We start from the raw sequence: 10,301 nt of genomic DNA, 5'->3' as shown, positions 1-10,301 counted from the left end.
CAGTATAGTGAATTCCATAATTTGAAGTGCCTCTCAAATAACGCAAAACTCTCTCTAGAGCTTTCCAATCCACATCTCCTGGTTTCGAGACAAACCGACTCAGTTTGCTAACAGCAAAAGAGATGTCAGGTCTTGTAGCACTGGCTAAGTACATAAGCGACCAATAATCTGAGAATATTTCAATTGGTCTCTAGGAATTGTTCGATTCTTTCTAAGTAGCACGCTCGCATCATATGGTGTGGGAGAGGACTTGCAGTCACTATACCCAAGGCGAGTCAAGATCTTTTCCACATAGTGAGATTGAAGCAACGTAATCCCACCATCTTCGTCTATTAACAACTTGATGTTCAGAATGCATCAGCCACTCCTAAATCCTTCATCTCAAAACAGTGAGATAGGAAATCCTTGACCACTTTAACATTCAGATTTGTTCCGAAAATCAGTATGTCATCAACATAAAAGCAAAGGCTAACTCCCTCGCCCCCACCATGGCGATAGTACACACATTTATCAGCTTCGTTTACAACAAAGCCTGCAGTTGTGAGAGTTCTTTCAAACTTCTCATGCCACTACTTGGGTGCTTGCTTAAGTCCATATAAAGACTTCAACAACTTGCATACTTTCCCTTCCTGACCATCTACTACAAACCCATCTGGTTGTTCCATGTAAATTTCCTCACCCAACTCTCCATTTAGGAAAGCAGTCTTAACATCCATTTGATGAACGAGAAGACCATGTGAGGCGGCTAGTGAAAGTAGTACTCGAATAGTGGTCAGTCGAGCCACGGGTGAGTAAGTATCAAAGAAGTCTTCACCTTCCTTTTGGGTATAACCCTTAGCCACGAGTCGTGCCTTGTACTTTTCGATAGTACCATCAGGCCTAAGCTTCTTCTTGAATACCCATTTGCATCCTATAGGTTTGCACCCATAAGGACGATCACTGATGTCCCAAGTTTCATTTGCCAAGATGGAATCCATCTCACTACGGACTGCTTCCTTCCAGTAGTCAGCATCTTCAGACGCATAGGCCTCTGAAATAGAACTGGGAGTGTCATCTATGAGATACACAAGAAAATCATCACCAAAGGACTTTGGAGTCCTCTGTCTCTTGCTCCTGGTAGGAACTTCATTGTTCTCCTCCACAATATTTTCAAATTGTTCCATCGAAATGATAGGTTCAGTAATTGTGATTAATTCATGGTTTGATGAATTAGGCATCTCCTGATTAGATGAGGTAGATATATCCTTCATGGGAAAGATATCTTCTAAGAAAGTCGCATCATTCGACTCCATGATTGTACCGACATGCATGTCAGATACCTCAGATTGTACAACCAAGAATCTATATCCAATGCTATGAAAAGCATATCCCAGAAAAAGATAATCCACAGTTTTTGGTCCTAGCTTGCGCTTCTTTGGGATTGGCACATCGACTTTCGCCAAACAACCCCAGGTTCACAGATAAGAGAGTTTTAACCTTTTCTTTTCCCATTCCTCGAATGGACTTATCTCTTTGTTCTTTGTGGGAACTCGATTCATGACATGACATGCAGTCAATATCGCCTCCCCCACCATGCCTTGGAGAGACCCGATGTATCTAACATGGCGTTAACCAAATCAGTTAGAGTACGATTCTTTCTTTCGGCTATCCCATTTGATTGAGGTGAATAGGGAGGCGTCCTCTCATCGATTATACCATGTTCCGCACAGAAAGAATCAAATTCATTTGAGAAATACTCTCCATCACGATCGGACCTAAGCCTCTTGATTTTTCGATCAAGTTGGTTTTCTGCTTCAGCTTTATAGATCTTGAAAAATTTCAAAGCCTCATCCTTAGATTTCAGAAGATACACTCGGCAGTATCTAGTGGAGTCATCAATTAGTGTCATGAAATATTTCTTTCCACCTTTTGTCAAAATGCCATTCATTTCACATAGATCTGAATACATGAGCTCTAGTGGTGCTAGATTTCTCGTTTCGGCAGTCGTGTGAGACTTACGAGGTTGTTTGGCTTGCACACAAACTTGACTCTTAGTGCCCTTGACGGTGTTAAAGCTAGGGATTAAGTTCAATTTGACTAGTCACGACATGCAACCAAAATTAACATGACAAAGACGTGAATGCCAAACATTTGATTCATTATTGTTGTAAACATGATTAACAACTTTATTGCAAACGTCTGCCGAGGATAAACGGAACATGCCTCCTGACTCGTAGCCCTTACCAACAAAAGTTCCATACTTGGATATTACAAATTTATTATACTCAAAGACAAGCTTGTAGCCATATCTACACAAAAGATATCCGCTAACAAGATTTTTATTGACGGAGGGGACAGAATGCACGTTCTTCAGCCACACGACCTTTCCCGAAGTAAACTTCAGATCGACCGTGCCAACACCACGAACAAAAGCAGGTGAACCGTTGCCCATCAGGACGGTGGAAGTCCCTACGGACTAATAAGATGAAAACATGGAAATATCACCGCATATATGCACATTAGCACCCGTGTCAATCAACAAATTAGGAAAATGACATACTTAAAGAATAGTGGGTAATATACCATACCCAACATCCTCAACGTCAGTGTCAGCAATGACGACATTAGCAGACTTGCCACCTTTCGCATGTTGACGCTTGTCATAACGATTAGGGCAGTTAGGTGCCCAATGATTAGGATCTCCGCACACATGGCAAACACCTTTCTTCTTGTCATTCTTCTTCTTGAAGTTGGTGTGCTGTACAACCTTGTTCTTCCCATCAAACTTTGCTTTACCATCAATCTTGCCCTTGTTCTTGAAATTTTGGGGCTGGAAGTTTTTCTTCTGTACCAGATTGGCACTAGAACCTCCCTCAATAGCTCGAGCACATGTGTCTTTTGCTCTGGCCTTTTTTTCCACAGCAAGAGTACCTATGAGATCCGGAACGGAAAACTCCTATCTCTTATGCTTCAGTAAGGTAGCAAAGTTCCTCCACAAAGGAGGATGTTTAGTGATGACGCCTCCGGCAACAAACTTGTCCGGTAGCATGCAATTGAAGTGCTCAAGTTCTCTTGCAAATGTCTGTATGTTGTGAGCTTGCTCAACCACGGAGCGCTCTTCAGTCATCCTGTAGTCATAGAATTGTTCCATGATGTACAACTCAGTGCCAGCATCTAAGACCCCAAACTTGGTCTAGAGTGCATCCCACATGTCTTTTCCATTATCAATTGACGTATAAGCATCAACTATGTTCTCACCAAGAACGCTCAAGAGAGTAGCCTTAAACAAGGTATCCATTTTGTGAAAACCTAGCTCCTATTGAGCATCATGATCTCCTTCAGGTTTGCCAAGAGTGGCGTCATAGTAGCTCATGGTTTGAAACCATAGAACACCTCTCATGCGCAATCTCTTATAGTGAACACCCTCAAACTAGGAGGTCTCATGGAGGCAGCAAAACCACTCGGGGTAAATTGCCTATAATAAGGTTTTTGGATTGTTGGAAATATGAGCAATTTACCATAGGATTTTATTAAAAGAAAAACTAGGATAAACATAACCATCATAATAAAGATGGAAGAAGGCATGCAAGAAAGAGATGAGATGACAAAAGACATGTGCACGTATGATCTAGAAAAGAACACATGTGTAACCGTTCTATATCAAGGTATCATATGAAGTGATGAGCAGAAACGAAACATATCTAGAAGAGATACTATAGCAAAAATTAGCGGCAGGAACTGAAAGAAGAAGAACATGAGTACGTACTGAGTTGCAGCCGCAGTAGGATTGGTGTTGGCGTTATCGTTGGACATGTTACCAGAGAGGTGGTCGACGTCGGGGAAGTTGTCATCGTCCGGGAAGAAATCGTCGGCATCCGTGATGGAAGCTAGTAGTCGCGCTGAGCGCTCCCCAAAAACCTTATATCCCTTCTCCCGTACAGGACTCGAAGAGACGGAGTTTCGGAGGCCTACTGTCCCGATGAACGGTGCACGCCACAAGACGGGATGGGAAGAACGAAGCAGCAGCATAGAGAAAGGAACCGGTGGCAAGTTGGAACTTCTGATGTGTCGTCTCTGGAGAGGAGCGACCTCTCTTTTATAGGCGCAGGAGAAGGAGGCGAGAGGCCAGCGACGGGATATGAAACGAACAGATAGTAGCGACGAAACTGCAGCATTCGCTTTCAATATCTACTAGAAAAAACGTTCAGCTTCTCCGATTGGACTTTCGTATACCAGTCGTGCGTAGCAAAATTTTAGTTCGGCTCGACTCATTCCCGCAATCCGCGGCGCGGCGCGGCGCGGCGGCGGCGGCAGAGGAGCGCGCGTGTATGTCTCTCTTGTTCTCAAGCTCATACATGTGTGGAAACATCCTCCCTTATAAGGAGGTCCAACTCCCACTAAACTAACAATGTGGGACTAAACATTTCCACCTCTTGCCTTGCACAAATGGGTTGCGTGGGCCTCTAGGATTTCTTAGGAATTTTCTGAAATCATATATATTGGGCTGACCCATATTTGGACAAAATTCCAGTACATGTCCCTCTCAAAAAGGTGTGCAGGAAGGATGATTGTGACAAAACAAAAAGGAAAGACTCCTATAATACGCGACGCTCCAAGCAAAAGACATATCATGTGGTGAATAAAAATATAGCTCCAAGTAACATTACTGATTAATTGAAGACGAAAGAGGGGATGCCTTCCCGAGGTATCCCCAAGCTTAGTCTTTTTGGTGTCCTTCAATTTGTCTTGGGATGACTTGGGCATCCCCAAGCTTAGGCTCTTTCCACTCCTTATTCCATTGTCCATAAGAACATCACCCAAAACTTGAAAACTTCACAACACAAAACTTAGACAGAAACTCCTGATATCATTAGCATAAGAAAACAAACCATCAACTTTTTAGGTACTGTAGTAAACTTGATTTACATTTAGATTGATGTTATATTATTGTATTCTCACTGCTCCATGGCTCGTACCCCCTGATACTAACCATAGTTTCATCAAAATAAGTAATCAACACAACAAAAACAGAATCTGTCAAAAACAGAACAGTCTGTAGCAATCTGTATATATTTTGTATACTTGTGCTATCGCAAAAATTCTGAAAAATTATGACAATTAGGGAAATTTTCATATAAATCAGCATCAAAATAAATCAACTCAAAAGCTCTTTCTGGATAGGAACTAAAAATAATTTGTGAGCACAAAGTTTCTGTCTTTTCCAGCATGATTAAACAACTATCACCAAAACTAATCATAAAGGTTCTACTTGGCACAAACACTAATTAAAACATAAAAAACACAATCATAACAGAATCATGATGGTGTGGACTCGACAAAACATAAAGTGAAAAGCAAAAATAAATTTATTCATTGGGTTGCCTCCCAACAAGCGCTATCATTTAACGCCCTTTTAACTAGGCATTGATAATTGAATGATGCTCACACAAAAGACAAGAATTGTAGCACAACGAGAGCATCACAAAGCATGTGAAAATCACATCTAAGTCTAACATACTTCGTATGCATAGGAAATTTTTGAGCAAACAATTTATGGGAACAAGAATTAACTATCAAAGGAAGGTAAAACAAGCATAACTTCAAAACGTTGAACACATAGAGAGGAAGCTTGCTATTATTGCAATATGTAAAAGCATATGTTCCTCTCTCATAGTAATTTTCAGTAACATCATGAAGGAATCTTATAATATAACTATCGCACAAAGCATTCTTTTCATGATCAATTATAGCAGAAGGGTCATCACCAAAACTTGGGAAATAAAAAATATCATCTTCATCAGGCAAAGCATCCCCAAGCTTGTGGTTTTGCATATCGTTAGCATCATAGTTATTCATAGAATTCATACTAACAACATGGCAATCATGTTTTTCATTCAAGCAGATATCATGAACCACTTTATAATTTTATTCTTTCAACATTTCATCAAAATTTTCAGATTCATGATTTTCAAACAAAACTCTATAGAGATAGTCAGGTGCACTCAACTCACTAGCAAATTGTTCATCATAATTTGGTCTTTTGAAAAGATTAGCAAGTGGATGAGTATCCATATCAATAGATTTTTAGCAAGCGAAGATGCAAGCAAATAGAAGGCACATGGCAACACAAGAAAATATAGCAACAAAAAGGCGAACGGAAGAAGAGCGAATAAAAAGGAAAATCTTTTTGGTATTTTTGGAAAATCATTTTAGAAGTGGGGGAGAGGAAAATGAGAGGCAAATGGCAAATAATGTAAATGCAAGAGATGAGTTTGTGATAGGTACTTGGTATATATGCTTCACTTGAATACTCCCCGGCAACGGCACCAGAAATTCTTCTTGCTACATCTTGAGCTTGCGTTGGTTTTTCCCTTGAAGAGGAACGAGTGATGCAGCAAAGTAGAGATAAGTATTTCCCTCAGTTTAAGAACCGAGGTATCAATCCAGTAGGAGTATCAAGATGAGGCACCAATGAACCTGCGCAAAAACAAACAAACCTGCACCCAACGCGATAAAGGGGTTGTCAATCCCTTCATGATTATTTGCAAGGTGAGATCTGATGGTGATGAAAGGTAAATAGATAAAAGTGCATCAAGGTATTTTTGGTATTTTTTGTATGTAGATCTGACTATATAATGTGTAAAATAGACCCCGGGGCCATAGTGTTCATGAGAGGCTTCTCTCATGAAGGCAAATATTACGGTGGGTGAACGAATTACTGTCGAGCAATTGATAGAATCGCGCAAAGTCATGACGATATCTAAGGCAATGATCATACATATATAGGCATCACGTCCGAGACAAGTAGACCGATACTGTCTGCATCTACTACTATTACTCCACACATCGACCCTATCCAGCATGCATCTAGTGTATTAAGTTCATAACAAACGGAGTAACGCCTTAAGCAAGATGATATGATGTAGAGGGATAAATTCATGCAATATGATATAAACCCCATCTTTTTACCCTTGATGGCAAGAACACGATGCGTGCCTCACCACCCCTTCTGTCACTAGGTGAGGACACCGCACGGTATGAACCCAAAACCAAGCACTTCTCCCATTGCAAGAATTATAGATCAAGTTGGCCAAACGAAACCCATAACTCGAACAGAATTACAAGGATACGAAATCATGCATATAAGAAATCAGAGGAGACACAAATAATATTCATAGATAATCTGATCATAGATTCACAATTCATCGGATCTCAACAAACACACCACAAAAGAAAGTTACATCGGATAGATCTCCATGAAGATCATGGAGAACTTTGTATTGAAGATCCAAGAGAGAGAAGAAGCCATCTAGCTACTAGCTATGGACCCGAAGGTCTGTGGTGAACTACTCACACATCATCGGAGAGGCAATGGTGTTGTTGAAGAAGCCCTCCATGTCTGAATCCCCCTCCGGCAGGGCACCAGAACGGTCCCCAGATGGGATCTTGCGGAGACAAAAGCTTGCGGCGGCGGAACTCCCGATCTCGATTTCTTTTTCCGAGTTTCTGTATTTATAGGAATTTATGGCGGTGGAATTACGTTATTTGGGCCCACGAGGAGGTCACGAGCCTGCTAGGCCTTCTTGGGGGGGGGGGGGGGTAGGGCGCGCCTACCGGGCTCGTGACTCCGTCGTGGCTTTTCTGGCCTTCTTCCAAAGCTTTGGGGGTTTCTTTTGGTCCAAAAAAATTCATCGCAAAAGTTTTATTCCATTTGGACTCCGTTTGATATTCCTATCTGAAAAAGGTCAAAAACGAGGAAAAAACAGAAACTGGCACTGGGCTCTAGGTCAATAGGTTAGTCCCAAAAATGATATAAAATGGTATATAAATGCATATAAGACATCCCAAGTTGATAATATAATAGCATGGAACAATCAAAAATTATAGATACGTTGGTGACGTATCTGTGGTCAATGCGGATACTAGTTGGTGCCTCTCACGTTTCTACTTTTATCGTACATTGTTGTACGTACCCACGTTGGACTCGCCAGGGCCATTTCTCCCTCTCAAACACCTAGTTAATGCGGCGACGTGCTAGTTACCAGCGCCGTGAGACAAGAGGCCAACCGTGCGATCTCGTCCACTATGCGCATGTCAGGGTGCTGAGGGACCAGATGTAGCTGATGGGGTTATAGTCCTAGGGTAGGGTCATAGGCCTGCCCTATAGGTCCTACCCAAGGACTACCCTTCATAAGGGACAAGGCCCTTAGTCAGTTCCGACTGAATTAAGGACTTCCCTTCATCAAGTCGGTGACGATTCCTCCATCATCCAGTCGGAAATGAGCATTCGGAGCGTATCAAACTTACTGACTGGATTCCACTGTGTACATCGTAACCCCCCTGGAGGGCAACGGTCATACGCTTTCATGTACCTTTATTAGCATTTAAGGCATACGTTACCTGTAACGTAGACATTTAATCACCACTACTCCACCCCTGTGCATCGAACCGTTGTGAAGGGCAGCGCACTCTATATAAGTCGCCCTTCCCCACTGGTGCAGGGGTTAGCAATTCACTATAATCCATATTCCACTCGACATCAAGCTCCCAAGAGCACTGAGACATAGGGCTTTTACCTCCACCGTAGAGGGGCCTGAACTCATACAACCTCGCCGTAGCTAACGCTCTGCCCATCCTTTCGTACCCTACACTTCTACTGTCAGACTTATACCCACGACAGTTGGCGCCCACCGTCGGCAGGCGTCTAAGCGACTTTCGGCGAGTTTGCGACTACATCTTTTCATCATGTCGTCCGGTGGAGATTTGTGCATGGGTCATTAGATCCTCTTCGGCGCTCTCTCCTTCATCGTCGACGATTCAGCATGGCTTCGGGATGCTCCCCTCGACGTCGAGGCGCTCCCTAGTCACGGGGCTACGCACTTCCGTGCCGGCGCCCACGGCATCCTTCTTCTCCAGCAGTCGGCTCCGGTGTCGACCTTGGCCCCCGTCACGCACCGCAACAAGCGGTTTCACCGTCCCAGTGCTCGGACTCAGTTCCGACTGAGTTTCCTTCCGAGTACGTGGGTCACGGGCCTGCAGCCGAAGTGCACATGGCCAACTCCCATGAAAGTCCCCGCCAAACCAGCCGGAACGAGCACGAGGTCGGCGAAACATCCGGCGCTCGCCGTCAGCCCCGCCGTTCTACCAGTCGGCGCACTCGTCGGAGCAACGTGGAGGTGTTCCGCACAACCGTCCTCAACCTGGCTGCCGCCGCCAAGATAGCCGATTCCCTCCAGCCGACTGATTCAGAGGCTGGCAGAGGGATTGAGCAGATTTGTGCCCTGCTGCACACGGCGCAGCAGCAAAATTCGGCGGTCTCCTAGTCGCACAACAGGATCCACAATAGTTCTGTTCGCGCGAACACGCATCTGTCAGTTCACAGCCCCGGTTCTCATCAGCGACACAGGGGAGGCAGCCGTTCCATGAATCCCGAAGATCGTCGCCGTTCACGCACCCCTCCGCGGGGTGGGCCCTACGGGCCCCGACATCATGATGATCAGCGTTCGACCGGTGACACTTATGATCCAAGGCCTGACGGAAGAGGATATATCGCCCAGAGGAGGGTCGACAGGGGCCGGGCCCATCGCGATGGTCACGATGTAGACCGTCCGAGTGGAAGCAGGACCATCGTCTCTGGCCCCGAGTGTTTCAGTCGAGCCATCCGTTCGGCTGACATCCCTCCCAACTTCCGATTGGCGACGGGGATCAGCAAGTTTACAGGAGAATCCAAGCCAGAAACATGGCTGGACGACTACCGAGTGGCAGTCCAGATCGGCGGTGGAGACGACCAGGTCGCCATGAAACATCTCCCCCTAATGCTCGACGGCTCGGCACGAGCGTGGCTGAACCAGTTGGCTCCTTCAAGCATCTATAGCTGGGCTGATCTGGCCCGAGTCTTCATCAGGACTTTCGAGGGGACGTGCAAACGCCCTGCTAGTCTCGGTGAGCTCCCGCACTGTGTCCAGAAGCAGAATGAGCCCCTGCGCGATTTCATCCAGCGTTGGACAACCCTCTACCACACGGTGGAGAACGTCACAGAGCACCAAGCAGTCTGCGCCTTCAAGGCAGGCGTGCGGTAGAGAGATCTGTACCTGAAGTTCGGTCAAACAGGCGACATCTCCATGAGCAAGATGATGGAGGTAGAGACACGCTATGCAAATGGCGAAGAAGCGGACCGCATTCGTAGCGGCAAGCACAAAGCAGTCGCCGATGGAGATGGGAACAGCACTCGGAAGCCGAAGCAGAAAGCTCCGTCCACTCCGCAGGCAGAGGCCGCAACCGTTACCAATGCCAAGTTCAAGGGAAAGGGGAAGGCTCAGTTC

Source organism: Hordeum vulgare, chromosome 6H (genome assembly GCF_904849725.1).
Source record: "Hordeum vulgare subsp. vulgare chromosome 6H, MorexV3_pseudomolecules_assembly, whole genome shotgun sequence".
Taxonomy (NCBI): domain Eukaryota; kingdom Viridiplantae; phylum Streptophyta; class Magnoliopsida; order Poales; family Poaceae; genus Hordeum; species Hordeum vulgare.
Note: the sequence above shows the minus strand (reverse complement) of the source record.